The 17,878-nt window shown below is 41.5% G+C and overlaps 2 long non-coding RNA genes across 2 annotated transcripts; one reads left to right on the plus strand and one right to left on the minus strand.

Moving 5' to 3' along the window:
- Positions 1-1,080: 1,080 nt before the first annotated feature.
- Positions 1,081-3,074, minus strand: LOC134481717 (uncharacterized). The gene is made up of 2 exons (XR_010057464.1): positions 2,448-3,074; positions 1,081-1,603 (listed from the first exon to the last, which is right to left on the minus strand). It is a non-coding gene; the product is annotated as an uncharacterized LOC134481717 (long non-coding RNA).
- On the plus strand, positions 2,599-16,479 carry LOC102554768 (uncharacterized). Its single transcript, XR_359402.5, has 3 exons — positions 2,599-3,149; positions 9,205-9,262; positions 16,165-16,479. It is a non-coding gene; the product is annotated as an uncharacterized LOC102554768 (long non-coding RNA).
- Positions 16,480-17,878: the final 1,399 nt, after the last annotated feature.

Consider the following 17,878-nt stretch of genomic DNA (forward strand, 5'->3'; position numbering starts at 1 on the left):
AAAAATAAAAACATAAATGTAAAGAAATCAAAATAAAATAAAAGATCTCTCACGCTGTCAAATAAATAAATAAATAAATAAATAAATAAATAAATAAGTGTTGTCCTCTATAAGAGTTGCCTTAGTGATGATGTCTCTTCATACAATGGGAGCCCTAACAAGACAGACATAGTGAGGACCAAGGGAACCTGGAAGGGCACCATTCACATATTCACATTTATGTCTCATTTACTACTCCAATTCCTCCTTCTGTTAGTGTCTGTCATTTCTCCTCCCATTCAAGCCAAATAAGAATAAATTGTATTTATATCTTTGCTTCCTTTGTCTCTTCCCCCAGGATGTTGCTGGCTGGACACATTTGTTGTCAGCCTCTCTTAGGCTCTCTCCTTTCCAAGACTCTACTCAAAGCAAACCATTAGACACTGCTGAGCTCTTAGTTTATTTGCTTCCTATATTTGGCCTCCTGCAATTTGCTCTCTTTAAGTTACCCATCTCATTCCTTTTCATCCTGAAAATGAATCAAGAATATATGACATTCTGCACCTCTATCAGTCTGTCTCTGTCTCTGTCTCTCTGTCTCTCTGTCTCTCTGTCTCTCTCTCTCTCTCTCTCACACACACACACACACACACACACACACACACACACACATCAGAAAAACTAAAAGGGCCTACTTGGGGAAAAGCAAGGCACACATGTGGAAATCTCATAATAAAATCCATCAGTTGGGCAAATTAGTTAAAAGAAAAGGAAATCAGGCTAACAACAAATGAGACTGTCCACAGGAGTGTTTCGATGTTCCCGATTGTACTGTCACAATGACCTTGTGCACAGATGCTCTCAAAGGGGACACTACAGAAATGATGAAGACGGCTGTCTGGAGGACTTCTTAGAGAAGAAGAAAATAGGAACACAAACAGCTTAAAATCCAGGGTGAGAGAGAGAGATCACTTGACAAACAAGACGTAGTCACAGAGTTGCAAGAATCTGTGGTTAGGAAAGATAACACGTGACCAGAAGCTTTTGCTTCCCCAAAGGTAACTTTTCCAAAATACAGACATGCTCTTGAGTAATCCAAAATCTCTTTTGTGCAGAAGTACCTTTATTTAGAAAAATATAAATGAAGGCACAGTTGGTTACCTTGGCTCTCACTTTGCAAATCTATACTTCTTCATAGTTTATTTCTATTGTGTGTTTCCATCATAATAGTGAGAAATATTCTCACCTGTTCTTTTAAGATTATTATGCAAAATAAAATCTGTCAGGTAAGCCGTAGGAACAATGAAGTTGCCACCATAGTCACATGGTGAACTGTTTTCAACCTGAGCAAAGGAACCATCTTCAGGCAGAAACCCACAGGTTGAGAGCACTTGCTGCTTTCGGAGAGGACTTGAATCCAGTTCCCAGAATCCATTTGGAATCTGTGTACATCCGACTTCAGTGAATCCAGAAAACACCCTGCGCTGACCTCCGCAGGCATCCACACACGAATAAAATACACACAAATCTTTAAGAAGATAACCTGTTGACATTGTGCTTACAGCTGGCTGTTCCAGCAAGGGCACTACAGAGTCTTCAAAATAAGGCCGAGTCCTCAGTGTCACTTTAGATGAACAGAAGGGAGACAAGCAGGTGTAAAGAAAGGTGAGAAAACTCAACACAAGTGAAAGCGAACCACCCCCTCTCAAAGCAAGACATTGCTGTTAAAACGCTTCTCACAAGTACTCATGAAATATTAGAAGAAACAAGTCCCGCTTGCTGGAAAGCCTACACAGCCTGCACTTTAAATACTAGATGTTAGAAAAAGAAACACGTTTCCGATCCTCTCCAGCGATCGCCAAGTAAAAATCGCATCCCATCAGTAAGACCCACACGGTTGACAAGCAGAGCTCCTAACCCCCCACGAAAACTTTCTCCTAGTCACTGAGGAGAACAAAAACCGCTACTTTTCTCAGTGCGGCACTTTTTAATTTCTTATTTGTCTTGAATAATTGGAAATGCAGCAGTTCCCCGTAAGGCCTGCAAACCGAGTTATTAAATAAACGACAACAGACCTGGGCAGCAGCGGGCCGTGGCGAGGAACTATTAACACTCACTGTGCAAAAACTAGCTGGCTGGGTGAGCCTGGCACTGCGCATGCTCACTGGGATGGTCGTTAGCCCCACTTTATAGCTGTCAGAAATAATATATGTTATTCAGCCCAGACCTGGGCTCTGAGGTAGGAGCCGAAGAATGTTGGTGGAAAACATGGAACACGGTGGGAGAAAATCCTGCTTGAAAATCTGACAAACCAAATCCGGAGATGAGGGGAGGGGTGATTATCACAATAATGGAGTACTAAGGTGTAATTTTTAAAAATTACAAATTAATGTCAAACAATGGGTACGCATTCGACCCGGCCTGAGAGGATTGTGACAACTTATTAAACCAGCCCACAAATAACACACCTAATTTTTCTAAACGTGTCCTCCCTCCCTGTGAGTCTCTGGAGTATAAACACTGCACGGCATTCATTCTGCTGCTTGGATCTTCCATGTATTCTGACGCTCGGGTGAGTTTAAGAGCCCCGCGGTTGTTCACGTGACAGTCCAGACAGTTCAGGGATTGGAGGATAGAAGCAGCCAAGCCCTCAGTGAATAGAAGCCCAGTCTACCGCATCCAACCGCCCCCCAGCACCTCACAAGCCCTGTGGCTCCTCTGCTCTTATCGCCATTCACCAAAACCTATCTCACTTGACTTATTTAACGCTTATGTTTAGGATGCTGGCACGTCTAAGAACATGCTTCCTCCTTTCCCCACAAGTCTTTGATGGCTTTTTTTAAAGTACTCGTTTCGGCTTGAATAAATAGTTGTTCAAAGCAGGAAAAGAAAGGGGAAAAGATGGCGACCAGAGTTCTGGATCTCTCCATCTCCCAGGAGGCCATCTTACCCCCAGAGACTTTATGTACACTGTTAAATATGAGAGAGCGATGATTCTCTCATCTGATGAATTAAATGTCAACTCTGATACTCCCGTTGGCAAGAAGAATCTTGTCAACAACTTTGGATTCCTGAGCTGTTCTCAAGCATTTGTCTTCAGAGTTACTAGGCTAATACTTGGAGACTACTTCAACACATGACATCATTATCACGGTAGCCAGGCGCAACAGGTACCTCTCTAATGGATTTATTGTCTTTTTAAAGAAGTTTCAATATGTTGGGGAGACAGGGAACATGTTTGAGAGCGAGTAGGCTTATAGCATTTTTAATGCGATGTTTCCTGAACAGCAACTGACCTGAAATATCTCCACATGGATCATATGCAACCTTTAACAAGACATTTCTCAAGAAAATGGCACCCCCCAAACACATATATGTGTGAGGACACACACACTATTCACACACAAAACACTGTTTTTAATAGCCAAGGGCGCTTTGGCACAATGCGGGGCGGTGGTTGTCAACATAAACAGATGGTCAAAGAAGTGGGCAAACACGTCGTGTGAACTAGCTCCATAAATGAAGGCTTTTTTTCATTTCACTCTAAATGCCACACTTACTTAACCAGCTTTTAGACAAGATGATACATGTAGCCAGTTGGAAAGAGTTCCCTGCCAGGCTTCTGTGTTTTTATGACAAAATTAAAAGTTCACAGATGGAATAACTCAAAGCTAATTCTTACAGAGTTTGTTTAGTTAGAGTGGGGCGGGGGAAAGAATACCATATTGCTTCAAATGAAAGCCACATCTACAGAATGACAGACTTATAATTGGTGAGGAAAGACATAGAAATAGCTTTTACAAAAAATAAGTCTGTCTTTTTTTTTTAAACAAGTGGAATTATTTACTCATTGAAATAGCAACTTCCTTCAAATAATTTGAGGATCATCTATAAAACCCCCATTTCCAAACTCAGCTCCAAGCACACTTCCTTTAGGATCACAGTTTCCACTGTTGTGTACTTTTCCAATAGGCATCCTCCCATTACATTCCCATCAGCATTATGTCTAGAAACACACACATACAGACACACACATATGTACATGTAGACATATACACATAGACATGCATACACACATACACTAACACACATGCATACAGACATGCATACACAATACATACATGCATATACACATGTACACACATAGACATACACATACATACACATATGCACACTCACGCATATACACATACACATGCATATACATGTACACTCACACACATACACACATGTATTCACAGACATATACACATACACTACATACACACACGCACACTCACACATGCATACACACATGCAAACACACATGTACACACATGCATACACACATGTACACACAGACATAAACACATATACACACAGTTTATGCATATGATTTCGGTAAGGAAAAGAGAAGTGTAGGATGAGAAAATGAGAGAAGAATCTAGCTTGGCATTGTGTGTTGTGAGAAAGATTTGAGACTTTAAACACATCACCATTTTCTTTAGTAAGGAAAATGAAACCAAACATGTCTAAAACATAGAATGAATACAATACTACCTACCAGATGAAAAATCAAAAAGAATTCAAAATGAAGGGGAAATCTCTTACAGTAGCCATAGCAAGTGAAATGTGACCCGGGCTTCCAAACTTAAAAAAATAATCAGGAATATAAAATATAACCACAAAAACTAAACTTTAAAAAAATACATAAATATGTAGTGTTTTCAATGTTATAAATGTTCATAAGTACAAAAATAAAGGATGGTTTCTTAGGGTTGCCAACTGCTGTGAAGAGACACCATGACCAAGACAACTCTTATAAAGGACATTTAATTGGGGCTGACTAACAGTTTGAGAGGTTCAGTCCATTATCATGGCAAAAACCATGGAAGCATCCAAGAAGCCATGGTGCAGGAGGAGCTGAGAGTTCTATATCTTGATCCAAGAGCAGCCAGAAGGAGACTTCCACAGAAATCCAACAGAAGGGTCTCTTGAGCATAGGACCTCATAGCCCACCCAACAGTGACACACTTCTTTCTCCATCAAGGCCACGCCTACTCCAACAAGGTCAAACCTCCTAATAATGCCACTTCTCATGGACCGAGCATTCTAACACATGAGTCTATGCAGTCCGAACCTATTCAAACCACTGCATTCCATTCCTAACTGTCATAGACTTGTAGCCATGCATGCAAAATATTATTGGAGTGAAAGTGGGGTCTCACCTGTAGGCTTAGGAGTGAGAGCAGTCCTGGGAGACCAGCTCTCTCTGGGTAGGATTTGGGTTCAGAGGGCTGGAGCCTTACCTACAGAGTACAGATGGAGACAGGAAGCTTTAGTCCAACTTTAAAAACCCCCAAAGTCTATCACAGTTTCAACGGTGTTAAAAGTCCAAAGCTCAATGTCTCTTCTGAGAGTCATACAATCTCTTAACTGTAACCCCCTATGAGATCAAAATCAAAAAGTAGAACACATACTTCCAACATCTCAGGATATACATTTCCATTCCAAAACATCATAGTAAGGAAATACTGGACCAAAGCAAGACCAAAGACCAGCGGAGGAAACTCCCAACTCTGCATCTCCATGTCTGAGGTCCAACTCCTTTCATATTCGTTGACTGCAACGTAATTTTTTTCTTAAGCGCTTTTCCCACTCTCTGTTAGCAGCTTTCCTCAGCAGATACCCCACAGCTCTGGCATCTCTAACATCTGGGGTCTTCAAGGAAACTTCAACTTCACAGATTCTCCAACATCTGGGATTCACACATGATCTTCTAAGGTCTTCAGTCACTTCTCCAGCTATGCCCTCTGTAGCACTGTAGGCTCTGGCTGACTCCATTCCACTGCTGCTGCTGGTTTTGGTCGTTATCCGGTGGTTCTGGCATCTCCAATACATTGGTTCCACAACCAGGCTATGCTTTCACCAATAGCCTCTCAGAGGCTTTCTTCATGGTGCCAAGCTTCAACATGGCCCCTTCAGTTCTGGGCTTTCAACTGATGTTGAGGCTGCACCTTCACCAATGGCCTTTCCTAGCCTCTTGTAGTGCCATGCCTTGGCTGCTGTCCATAACCCTGTTATGACTTCAAAACCGGTACCACCTGGGTAATTCTTACACATTACCAAGTCTGGCTGACAGTAAGGCATCTGTCTCTGAAACACAGCTTCTTTGTGCTCCAAAGATATTTCCCTCAGTGATGCTGGTCTCTTCTTAATCACCACTAATTTCTTAGTACCAGCTGACCAGCATCAATTGTCCCAATAACCCCTTCTATTCTTGACTCTAAAGCCAGAGCCATATGACCGAAGCTGCTTCGTTCTGATGCATTCTCGGCCCCCTTATTCTATTATGTTCTTCACACAATTTCTGTTTTTAGTGGGCTGACTTTGAACTCTTGAGATCTGCATGCCTCTGTCCTCTGAGTGCTCAGATTAAAGATGCATATTATCATGACTGGATATAAGCTAATTCCTTTCCACAAAATCTAAGTTCTGGCTTGCAGTTCATTCCAGGAATAGTCAAGCTGATGACTGAAAATAGGCATCACAATCCATCCCTTATCAATTCAACACAAAATCATATCTCCTTATATCCAAATGAAAACAATAACCAGACCATAATAACACCTAACATGCTATAATAGCCCCTGGTTCAACTGCACACATAAACATTAAGCTTAGCTGGATGGAGTCTTGTTCCGAAATCTTGCAAAATTTAGCTCTATTCTACTTCTTGGTGCCCCTTCAATCCTTAAATTATACATTTTATATTTTTCCTCTCTGAGTTTCCCACACTTGATCAAAATGGTCTTCATAAGAGTAAACAATAGGACAGGATGTTTTGAGATTTCCTTCCTCAATATAATTCATTTAAATCTCTTCACTTTAGAGAAGGCGAACTCTTCAGACAAGGCAAATAGCAGCCACATTTTTCTCCTCTGAAACCTCCTGGTCCAAGTCTCCACAGTTCAAATCACTCTCAGCACCACTGTCCTCCATGTTCCTAGGCGGCTGGTCCATTAAGCTCTACCTAAACTATTCAACTTATTCTCTAATCCACAGGCCCAAAATCCACATTCTTCCAAACAAAAGCATAGTCAGGCCTCTCACAGCAGTACCCCAGTCCCTTAGAGTTTCATTGCTGTGTAGAGAAATGACCAAAGCAACTCTTATAAAGGGAAACATTTGATTGGGGCTGGCTTATAGTTTCAGAGGTTTAATCCATTATTAACATGCTGGGAAGCATGGAGATATCCAGGCAGATAAGATACTGGAGGAAGAACTGAGTTCGACATCTTGATCTGAAGGCAGCCAGGGGACCTCAAAGGCCACCCTCACATTTCCTCCAACAAGGCCACACCTACTGGAACAAGGCCACACCTCTAACTAGTGCCACTCCCTGTGGGTCAAGCATTCAAGTACACGAGTCTATGGAGGCCAAACCTATTCAATTCACCACACAGGGCTTCTCAAAGCATAAATATGTTAAAATGAGTCTCCTAAAATAAGGATTTTTTTTAATTTTGAGTTTCCAAACTTCTTTATGAGCGAAGTTAAATTTTTGAAATGAAGTAATAAACATCCACTATCCTTAGATGTCACTAAGGATTTAAAAAAAAAAGATATTCCTACTATGTATTTCAGAAACATTATCTTTATGTAAACTCTATTTCCTACCTGCATAGCAAGCAGTTAAGACACTGAAGTTAAGAGTTTTCTCCTGAAAAGACTTTGTTTCTTATATTCAGCACCCTTGAAATTATGCCTGAAACCAGGGCGGCAACCTTTTCACAAGGTGACATGAAAGCAATGGAGGCTAGAAGAGCAGAAGTCTTCCAAGGTGTTCTGTGGGGATCACTTGCACAGTGCCTGATGGGCTGTTAGGATCTTGGCCATCGCTTTCACAGGCTCTGTGGTTGGAGAGGACGGTGTCTCAGCCACAAGAATGAGAACTGGATACCAAAGAAGCACCTTCTTCAGTGCTATCTCCACAGCTCCACAGTAACTCTGCAAGGTCAGGGTCCTCGTATACAATTATCTCCTCAGTCTATAGAGGACAGGATGCAGCAGCCAGCAAAAAAATAAAACAAAACAAAATAAAATAAAACAAAAATCAGTAGGCGTTTGTTGAATCATCAGTTGGATAAAACAACCTAAATATTTAATAGACACATCACAGTAAAAATTATAGTTTGTAACGGGTTGAATTTTTTAAGTGTAGCAGACAATAATTATTTTGTGTGTATGTGCAGTCTCCGTTGGCAGTAGTTCCAGAGAAATTGCTCTATTCTTCTCGTAAATGCATTCCTTAGGATGGCAGGAGGAAGGCTCATTAGTCATTAGTGCATTCTCAAGGTAGCGGGAGTTAGCACATGCCAAGCCTGACCTCTCTAAACATTTCCCGTCTTACATTTGAAAGAGAGGGATAGAAAGGCACCGCTTTCCTCCCTAACCTTCACACTTTGATCCTTTGGTTAATTGGGGACAATCTCTCTTTTTAACTTTGCCAAATATCGCAGGATATTTTCAGTAAATGTCACCGTAAATTGAAAGCCACATTAACATAGTCGACGTGTTTCCTTTTTTGATCCATGGAACAAACTTATTTATTGTTCTGTGCTTCCCCCATTAGTACTAATTTTCCAGGTTGACTAAGGGTGTCAGGAAGAGGGTCTTTTAAGATTCTCACCCTTTAGCCTGACCGGGATTTTAATCATTGCCTTAGATAGACAATAGAGATTTTTTTTAATGCCTTAAAAAGAAATATGTTTGCTAGTAGTCTGACTTCTCTGCGCCCTCATTATGCTTGTAGTTAACATTGCAAAAACGATTAGTTCAGCATACTGCTAACACACAAAAAAGGAAGAAAAAAAAAAGTGTCTTGTGGCCGATAACCTCTCAGGCATGAGACAGTTCCTGCTTTCACAGCTCTTACCTGCATCCTGGGATGAGCATTTGATCTGATCCTTGTTTGGGGCTTTGCCTATGAAATTGGGAGATCATCTGACTCTGGATTTTCTATAAAACTTAGTTCAGAGAGCACGCATGCTGACGCCCCTCAAGATGTGTTTTAGTATTTCTGTTCAGATACTTTCTATGGAAAATGTGAGAAAGCTGTGAGAGAATTGGGGAAATAGATTTTAATAGCAGTACATTTTAAAGAAACTACTTACACGTACGTCAACTTCAACTGCCCCTCCCAGCATAAAACTCATAACTGTTTGTTTATTCACTCTATACCAGGCGAAACCAGAGGACACAGCACAGTGGCGAGGTCTATAAGGAAAGCCAACAACACAAGGTCAGAGACTCATAAACTACAAGTCTGTTAAGCAAGGAACTTGACTGCGATGAGTCCCTAGAGTAACATTTCCTCTTAATGGAAACTGCCTTATGGTCTCTTGGTCTCCTTGCCGTTCACTGTAGTTAATCATGACCACAGCATGTGCGAATAATTTCTTCTTTGAACTTCCAAAAATGTGAAGGAAAAGTAAGGACTGCCCTAAATTTCTACCCCAAACTTCGCAATGTCCCTGAAGCACCAGGATACAACCTGAGTTGTTCAGAGAAATTACCCACCTAGGAGAAGAGTCATGGGGTGTAAGCAGATGACAGGCAAAGGTGCCTCCCTAGCTAATGTATCTATTTTTTTAATATAGAACAGAAAACCGTGTGCTGTGGACCAGAGGAGTTGACAGACATGCTGTGTGTCTATGCCAAGGTCACGGACAACGCTAGAACTCAGGCACACAGCCAGTTACATAAACTATAAATTTGTGATCTCATAAAATGTTTTTGTCTTCAGAGAGAAAGCACATGTACCATATATGTGTGTATGCATATATATACACACTCTCTCAGATATATGAATATGGATATTTCTCTGTCTTATATTTAGTTTCCTCTTAGTATAACACATTTCCTCTTTTAAAGGGTAGAATATAAATTTTTTTAATTAGTTTTTTTTTTTACAATTCACTCATTAACCCTTTCCCAGTCTACCCTCCCACAGTTCCTCATCCTGACCTCCTCCTCCATCTCCAAGAGGATGTCCCTGACCCCCCAACCCTCCACCCACTCCCTGGGGACTCAAGTCTCTCAAGGTTTAGGTGCATCTTTTCTCACTGAGGCCAGACCAGGCAGTCCTCTGCTGTCTGTGTGTCGGGAGCGTCGTACCAGCTAATGTATGCTGCCTGGTTGGTGGCTCAGTGTCTGAGAGATTTCAAGGACTGTTATTCTGTTTCTCCACACATCACGACAAACTCCATCATCTCATCTACAACACACGAACTCAGTATCAGCCCAAAAGCCAATCTTGAGTGGGAACAAATATGTTCTGGCTGTTTCGTCTAGGTTTCCACTTGAAACAGCAGTTTTCACTCTCACTTTGCTACTTCACTCAAAGTCTCTGAAGACCACACGGCCTTCCATGCTCACACAGAAAATAGCAAGGACTCGTTCCCGTAAAATGGTCTTGCAGACGATCCTTTGAAACCCGTGTTTGCGGATCAGGATGCTTCAATTAATAATCTCTTAGAGTTTTAGGACAATTCAGACATGCGTACTTCATTGATTGGTAGTTCTAGAATTTCAAATGGGGAGGGAGGTTCTTTTCTGCAGTCCTTTTCCTTATTAACCCTGCATCTGAAGCATAACTGGATTACTCCTCACAGCTTGTTCAGACCGTCTTCATAAATATCCCATGGTCACCTGCCCAGGGGTGGCGTCATTTGCTACGGTCTGCACCCCGTCCTGTTCTGCAGGCTGTCTCTCCGCTCTGCAAAACTGCCATGCGGTAGCAACCACTAACTAAGAATATTCCACAGGCTGTCCTACAAGTCAGTCTCATGAGGGCATTTCCTCAACTGGGCTTCTCGCTTCTCAGATAACCCTATCTTGGGTCAAGTTGGCCAAAAAGCAAACAGAGAGATAGAAGGACGCCCTCTCAAACAATTAGAGGTGCATTTGACTTCTTTATTAAAAACACCATGAAGAACACTGAGTTATGAACTAAATATCATATGAGTTTTCACCTACGCATGATCCCATCATACATGTCTTTATGACAAAAACCTTTTTTTTTTTAAATTAACTTGAGTATTTCTTATATACATTTCGAGTGTTATTCCCTTTCTCAGTTTCCGGGCAAACATCCCCCTCCCCCCTCCCCTTCTTTATGGGTGTTCCCCTCCCCATCCTCCCCCCCTTGCCGCCCTCCCCCCAACAATCTAGTTCACTGGGAGTTCAGTCTTAGCAGGACCCAGGGCTTCCCCTTCCACTGGTGCTCTTACTAGGATATTCATTGCTACCTATGAGGTCAGAGTCCAGGGTCAGTCCATGTATAGTCTTTAGGTAGTGGCTTAGTCCCTGGAAGATCTGGTTGCTTGGCATTGTTGTACATATGGGGTCTCAAGCCCCTTCAAGCTCTTCCAGTTCTTTCTCTGATTCCTTCAACGGGGGTCCTATTCTCAATTCAGTGGTTTGCTGCTGGCATACGCCTCTGTGTTTGCTGTATTCTGGCTGTGTCTCTCGGGAGAGATCTACATCCGGCTCCTGTCAGCCTGCACTTCTTTGCTTCATCCATCTTGTCTAATTGGATGGCTGTATATGCATGGGCCACATGTGGGGCAGGCTCTGAAGGTTTTCCTTCAGTCTCTGTTTTAATCTTTGCCTCTCTATTCCCTGCCAAGGGTATTCTTGTTCCCGTTTTAAAGAAGGAATGAAGCATTCACATTGTGATCATCCGTCTTGAGTTTCATTTGTTCTAGGCATCTAGGGTAATTCAAGCATTTGGGCTAATAGCCACTTACAATGAGTGCATACCATGTGTGTTTTTCTGTGATTGGGTTACCTCACTCAGGATGATATTTTCCAGTTCCGACCATTTGCCTACGAATTTCATAAAGCCGTTGTTTTTGATAGCTGAGTAATATTCCATTGTGTAGATGTACCACATTTTCTGTATCCATTCCTCTGTTGAAGGGCATCTGAAAAACCTTCTTTTTTATTTTTTATTTTTTTCATCTTTATTAACTTGAGTATTTCTTATTTACATTTCAATTGTTATTCCCTTTCCCGGTTTCAGGGCAAACATCCCCCTAATCCCTCCCCCTCCCCTTCTTTATGGGTGTTTCCCTCCCCACCCTCCCCCCATTGCTGCCCTCCCCGCAACAATCACATTCACTGGGGGTTCAGTCTTGGCAGGACCAAGGGCTTCCCCTTCCACTGCTGCTCTTACTAGGCCATTCATTGCTACCTATGAGGTTGGAGCCCAGGTCAGTCCATGTATAGTCTTTGGGTAGTGGCTTAGTCCCTGGAAGCTCTGGTTGCTTGGCATTGTTGTTCATATGGGGTCTCAAACCCTTCAAGCTTTTCCAGTTCTTTCTCTGATTCCTTCAACGGGGGGGTCCCATTCTCAGTTCCGTGGTTTGCTGCTGGCATTCACCTATGTATTTGCCATATTCTGGCTGTGTCTCTCAGGAGAGATCTACATCCAGCTCCTGTCGGCCTGCACTTCTTTGCTTCATCCCTCTTATCTAGTTTGGTGGCTGTATATGTATGGGCCCCATGTGGGGCAGGCTCTGAATGGGCGTTCCTTCAGTCTCTGTTCTAAACCTTTTCAGTAAATCCGTACACATGGGTGAAGACACTCACAGCGCAGGCACTGAAGGCACACCTGGACCAAGCTCACTCTTCTCCCTCCTCCCACTCCTACTTCCTTGGTCTCTCAGCAGTATCCCACTGGCAACCTTCTTTCTTCCCTTCCCCTCATGGGGTACAATATAAGCCTTTTGATTTTGTATTTATATTAAAACTTTTAGCATAATGTTTTAATTTATTCCTTAAGAATTGGTTATCAAATGCTGACTGGTCAACGCCGAGAACATACATATTAGTAACATTAGTCATACAGAACAGGCTATATTTAGGAACATATGTGCACACCCACATACATATATGCATGCAATGAAAATCTTTATTTAAAAGGCCATGGGTTTGAAAGAGAGCAAGGCAGGGGAGTATATGGGAAGGTTTGGAGGGAGAAAAGGAGGAGGAAAAATGTGTAATTATATTATAATGTCAAAAATGGAAAAGAATAATTTGATACAACATAATTTAATCATTTCTCCCCACCCCCAACTCCTCCAAGATCCTCTCTAATCTCCCCGCCCAACCACCTTCACATTCCTTTCCTATTAGAAAAAAAAAATGAAACCAAGCAAAAGAGGAGTGCATAGAATCCAATTTGTGTTGGCCTATTCCTCCCAAGCATAGGGCCTGTCCTGAACTGTGCCGTATATACAGCCACTCTACTGAAGAAAACTGATTTTCCATCTCTATCTATCGCAAACAGCCCCTTGCCATTGACAACCTTTTGACTTGGGGAATCTGCATAGCTCTGTGGTGTTCATCATGGTGTGTGCACACGTGTGTGGTTCTTCTTCCCTAGACTTCAGACCCCCGAAAGCAGGCTGTGCTTCGACTGAAATGGCATGTCTTGCACCCAGCCTAGCACACAAAGAGTGAGTAGATTCTAACCAGGTGAGCAGTAGGCTCATGGCTTATAGTTGTTCTTCCTAGCAATCTGCTCCAGACTGATCGCCATTTGGATTATTCCTTAAACCTTATATCGAACTGTCAAAAGAAGCATTTGTAAATATACAACCAACTTTGTCTAACAATGTATATGTTCATTTCTGGGAAGATATTAAATATCCTAAATTTAATACCTATTATCTCCCACCAATTAAACAATTATTAAATATATAATTTATCAATCCCATAGTTCATATGTCAGACTTATACCACCTCTTTTAAAATAAAAAAATTTCTGAGATTCAAAGAATGCCTTATGATTAGAAAAGAATAAAACTAAGGAAAAAAATCAGACTTTGATTATACTCATATTTCTGGACCATGGCAGTCAATAAAGGAGATTTAAAATATGAACATTCTATGATGTTCATTGATATCATTATATAATGTATATGGTGAAAATTAGATCAAAAGATTACTAAATGTCAATGCTCAAAGGACGTTTTGCACCATTTGTTTCTAAGTTTTCTCAATTTTTATCCTTCACACTTTGCTCTGATGCACAGAACATTCCCCAGGCATGAGAATAATCGTACAGAGGAATCTTTTCAAATGTTGTTTATCCCTCTGCATATTAACCTTAACTCTTCATAAGATTGTCATCCAATTCTCAGACGTTATTATAAAACCTGGCCGCAATCACAGAAAGACAAGCAATACACTTTGCCTTTCGTCTAAGTTAAAGGAAATTTTTTTCCCAAGAAACCAAAGTATTTGAACGAGACAACTAATTATCACTTCCTGGGGACAATTCCCTTCACACAATTCTGTCCTACACTCTCTGTTCTCTACAGGGTACACTGACCACTTCCGCGTTCTATAATCATAAGTCTTGTGTGATACACAACAGATTTGAGCTTAGTGTGAATCCACTTAATTGTATGATCATTTACATGCTATTAATATTAATCACATTCCTCAGATGAGTTAATTAGTGTCCATTCTCAAAAACAGAGGCATACTGAACTTCTGTTTTCCAGTGTATGCACAAAATGATGTTTTCTCTCTCCAACATGTTAATTTCCTTCTTCAGGTTTATACAGCACTTCTAGGTTTATCTGATTAGTTTGGGGAGTATAATAATAATAAATATTTACATAACATATTTATTAAATAAATTTTATTATAATGACCAGAACAACAATGATGACAAAACTGGAAGCCTGAGAGTGTGAGATAAATCCCTAGTTTAGATAAATCTCCAAGGATGAATCAACTGTAACCAAAAGATAAAATTGCTCCAGAATTACATGCTGGAGAGGAAGTATCTTTGAATTATGTACACATTGCTGGAGTGAGAGCAGCTGGAATTATGGAGAAAGAAAACCCAGCATCCAGTGAGAGCCTTAGGCACGGCTTCTATCATGAAGAAAACAAAATGCCTTTGGCTGACTCCACAGGAGCTCACATTGTATTAAATGTTATCAAAAGGAACAGGAGATAATTATAAGACTAAGGAATAACAGTGGTGCTGATCTTCGGCAGTGGTCGCCTCTGAAGCGGCTGCCTACCCAGTCTGTTGAGAGCCGAAGTTAGAACTCTCAGCTTCAAGGTCTCCATGGTATCAGGAGGAACGCAGGAAGAGCTGAAACGTGCATGGGGGCCACCGAAGGAATGGGCTGGTCTACCAAGGGTAATGAAAACATCATTCTCACTGTTACGAAGCAAAAATTACAGATTGAGCAAGTCACTCATTGGGTATTAATACTGAACTAAGCTTTGTATTTTAAGGCAGGGCTGGCACACTGACTCGGTTGGTAAATTACTTGCAGTATAAGAGTGAGAGTCAGAACTCTGATCTCCAGTCCCCACAGAGATGTCAGGAGGCAATACTGACCCATCTGGGATCCCAGCACTCCAGAGACAGAAACAGAATTCCTCAGGGCAAGCTGGCTAGACAGATTAGTTGAATTGGTAAGCTCTGGATTAATTGAATATATAAAATGGAGTAAGAAAATACTGGACAATTAACTTCTGACCTCCATATGCATGCACACATACATGTGTACCTGTAGACATATGTGTAAGTATGTATGTGTGCACGCACACACACACACACACACACACACACACTCACACATACACACATACACACACACAAAGAGAGAAACACATCCCCAAACAATCGCCCCCTGGTTCTCTCTCTCTCTCTCTCTCTCTCTCTCTCTCTCTCTCTCTCTCTCTCTCACACACACACACACACACACACACACACACACACACACACACACACATACACACACACAAGGACAAAGGAAAATGTAGGCCTGACTGGTTTCCTCTCATCTCTATACCTGCAATTTCCAAGTACACTTGAGTAATTGGGGATGCTATGGTTCAAGGAAAACAGTGAGATAGCTTAAATTTTTCTCTTGATAGCATCTTTGGTCCTTAATTTCTTCTAGGTGACATTATTAGTTAAAAAATGACAGGAGTTGGGTACATAAGCTACATACCAAAAAATACTTTTAAAAGCTTATGCCTAAAATTATAATGCACAATTATAATGCCTAGATCCTTGGGGTTGCCAGTACTCATCGTTCTTTGAGAGGTTGCTTGAATGCAGGCATGGTTTCTTGACCACAAACAGGATCTCTTGTCTTCTAGGAAAGTAGATGCACGTGCAGCTTCAGGATGGACAGACATGGAGTGGTAGAGACCCACCTAGCCAGGCAGATCAATGGAACCAACCCTGTGCTCATCGGATTGAGAGATGTCACAGCTATAGTCAGGAGTTCTGGGAGCAGAGCTACCATCTAGAAACAAGGCAGCAATCAGCCACAAACCACCATGGCATCTCATGACTTCCCTGGTGCTTAGATGTTCATTTGCTGGGGATTTGGGGATTTTCTGGTGCTAAAAGAAATGTTTCCCTTTTCTTTGAAGGAGACTCTAACTTAATAAATAAAATATTTAAATATTTCCTTTTGTAGATTATTTGCATTGTGAGAAAAGCCTGTTTCTGCTTGCAGCTGAGTTCCTGGATACCTTCTGCCTTTGTGTAAATGCACACATTGTTTGCCTGGTGACTAATGTGATCCCCTTTATTTAGCACTCACAGATTTTCTTTTTTGGTTCTTTTTTTTTTTTTCCGGAGCTGGGGACCAAACCCAGGGCCTTGCGCTTCCTAGGCAAGCGCTCTACCACTGAGCTAAATCCCCAACCCACAGATTTTTTTTTAACCACCTTAACTAATGTGCATTTTGATCTATGTCATGCTTGATGTTTGAAGGAAGGGGACAACTACTAAGTGAGCTATTGCAACCAGTTGTAGTTTAGCCGTTGGTCATTTTACTTCTGCATCTGGAGTTTTCGAATGTAAGTGTTCTTGTTACTTCCTCTGCCATCTATGTGGCCTGCACCAATGGCCTGCAACCTGAAGGAACAGCAACCACAGAGAGAAGAGTATTTATATCTTCTAAAACTTAAGTTTTATTGTTCCCAGTAATTCACAGCCCACAGTCTTTTATGGGACTTTCAAAGATATGGATACATTCAGGGAGTGAATTAATATTCTTAAAGTAATTCTCTATTCCCTCTTCTTTCACAGTTGTTTAAAAAAAATCCTTAATATTGGGAATATGCCACACTTAACAACTACATAAGCAGATATCAAAACAGTTCCTAGTGTCAGTTTTTACAGAAATTGCACTAAGATTTCGTCTTTGAAACAATTTGAATTTCTCTTCAAACACTAATGCTATTTTCTCAAATTATCATAATTTATCTAATCTACAGTACCCGCCAGATCGCCCACCCCCATTTTCAATGCATTATTCTCCACAGAAGCTTGTGTGCCTGTAGTACCTGACCAAATACAAACATGGAGTCAGATATGGCAGTCAATAGACTGTTCAAGAACCCAGACCTGAGCAAAGAGGCCAGGGGATGAGGAGAGAGCCTTCTGACTAGCTAGGCTTCCTGTGCAATAGATCCCCTCCAGAGACTGTGACCCTAAGTGACTACCCTCAAGGAAACTCAAAGGCATTGACGTCATTGTCCAGTCTCTCAGGCCAGGATCTTCCTAACTTCGGAGCCAACGTAGTCCAAGAAGTCTGCAAGTCTGATTTAATCTATAAATAGCACCCCTCCTCGTACATATTCCAAGTGAAAAGAACTAAAGCCATACACAGATCTCAGCTCTCAGAACTAGGCATCCCCCTCCACCGTCCATCCACCCTCTGTCCCTAACCCAAACACACTGAACACTTCTCCTGCTCCCCTAAGTTCTCAATGGTTGAATCGTCTCTGTCCCTGGCTGTCATTTCCTGAGGAGTTCACCCGGATGACTACACCCTCTGGTACCTGTTCTCTTTCCAAA

Source organism: Rattus norvegicus, chromosome 14 (assembly GCF_036323735.1).
Source record: "Rattus norvegicus strain BN/NHsdMcwi chromosome 14, GRCr8, whole genome shotgun sequence".
In the NCBI taxonomy this organism is placed as follows: Eukaryota; Metazoa; Chordata; class Mammalia; order Rodentia; family Muridae; genus Rattus; species Rattus norvegicus.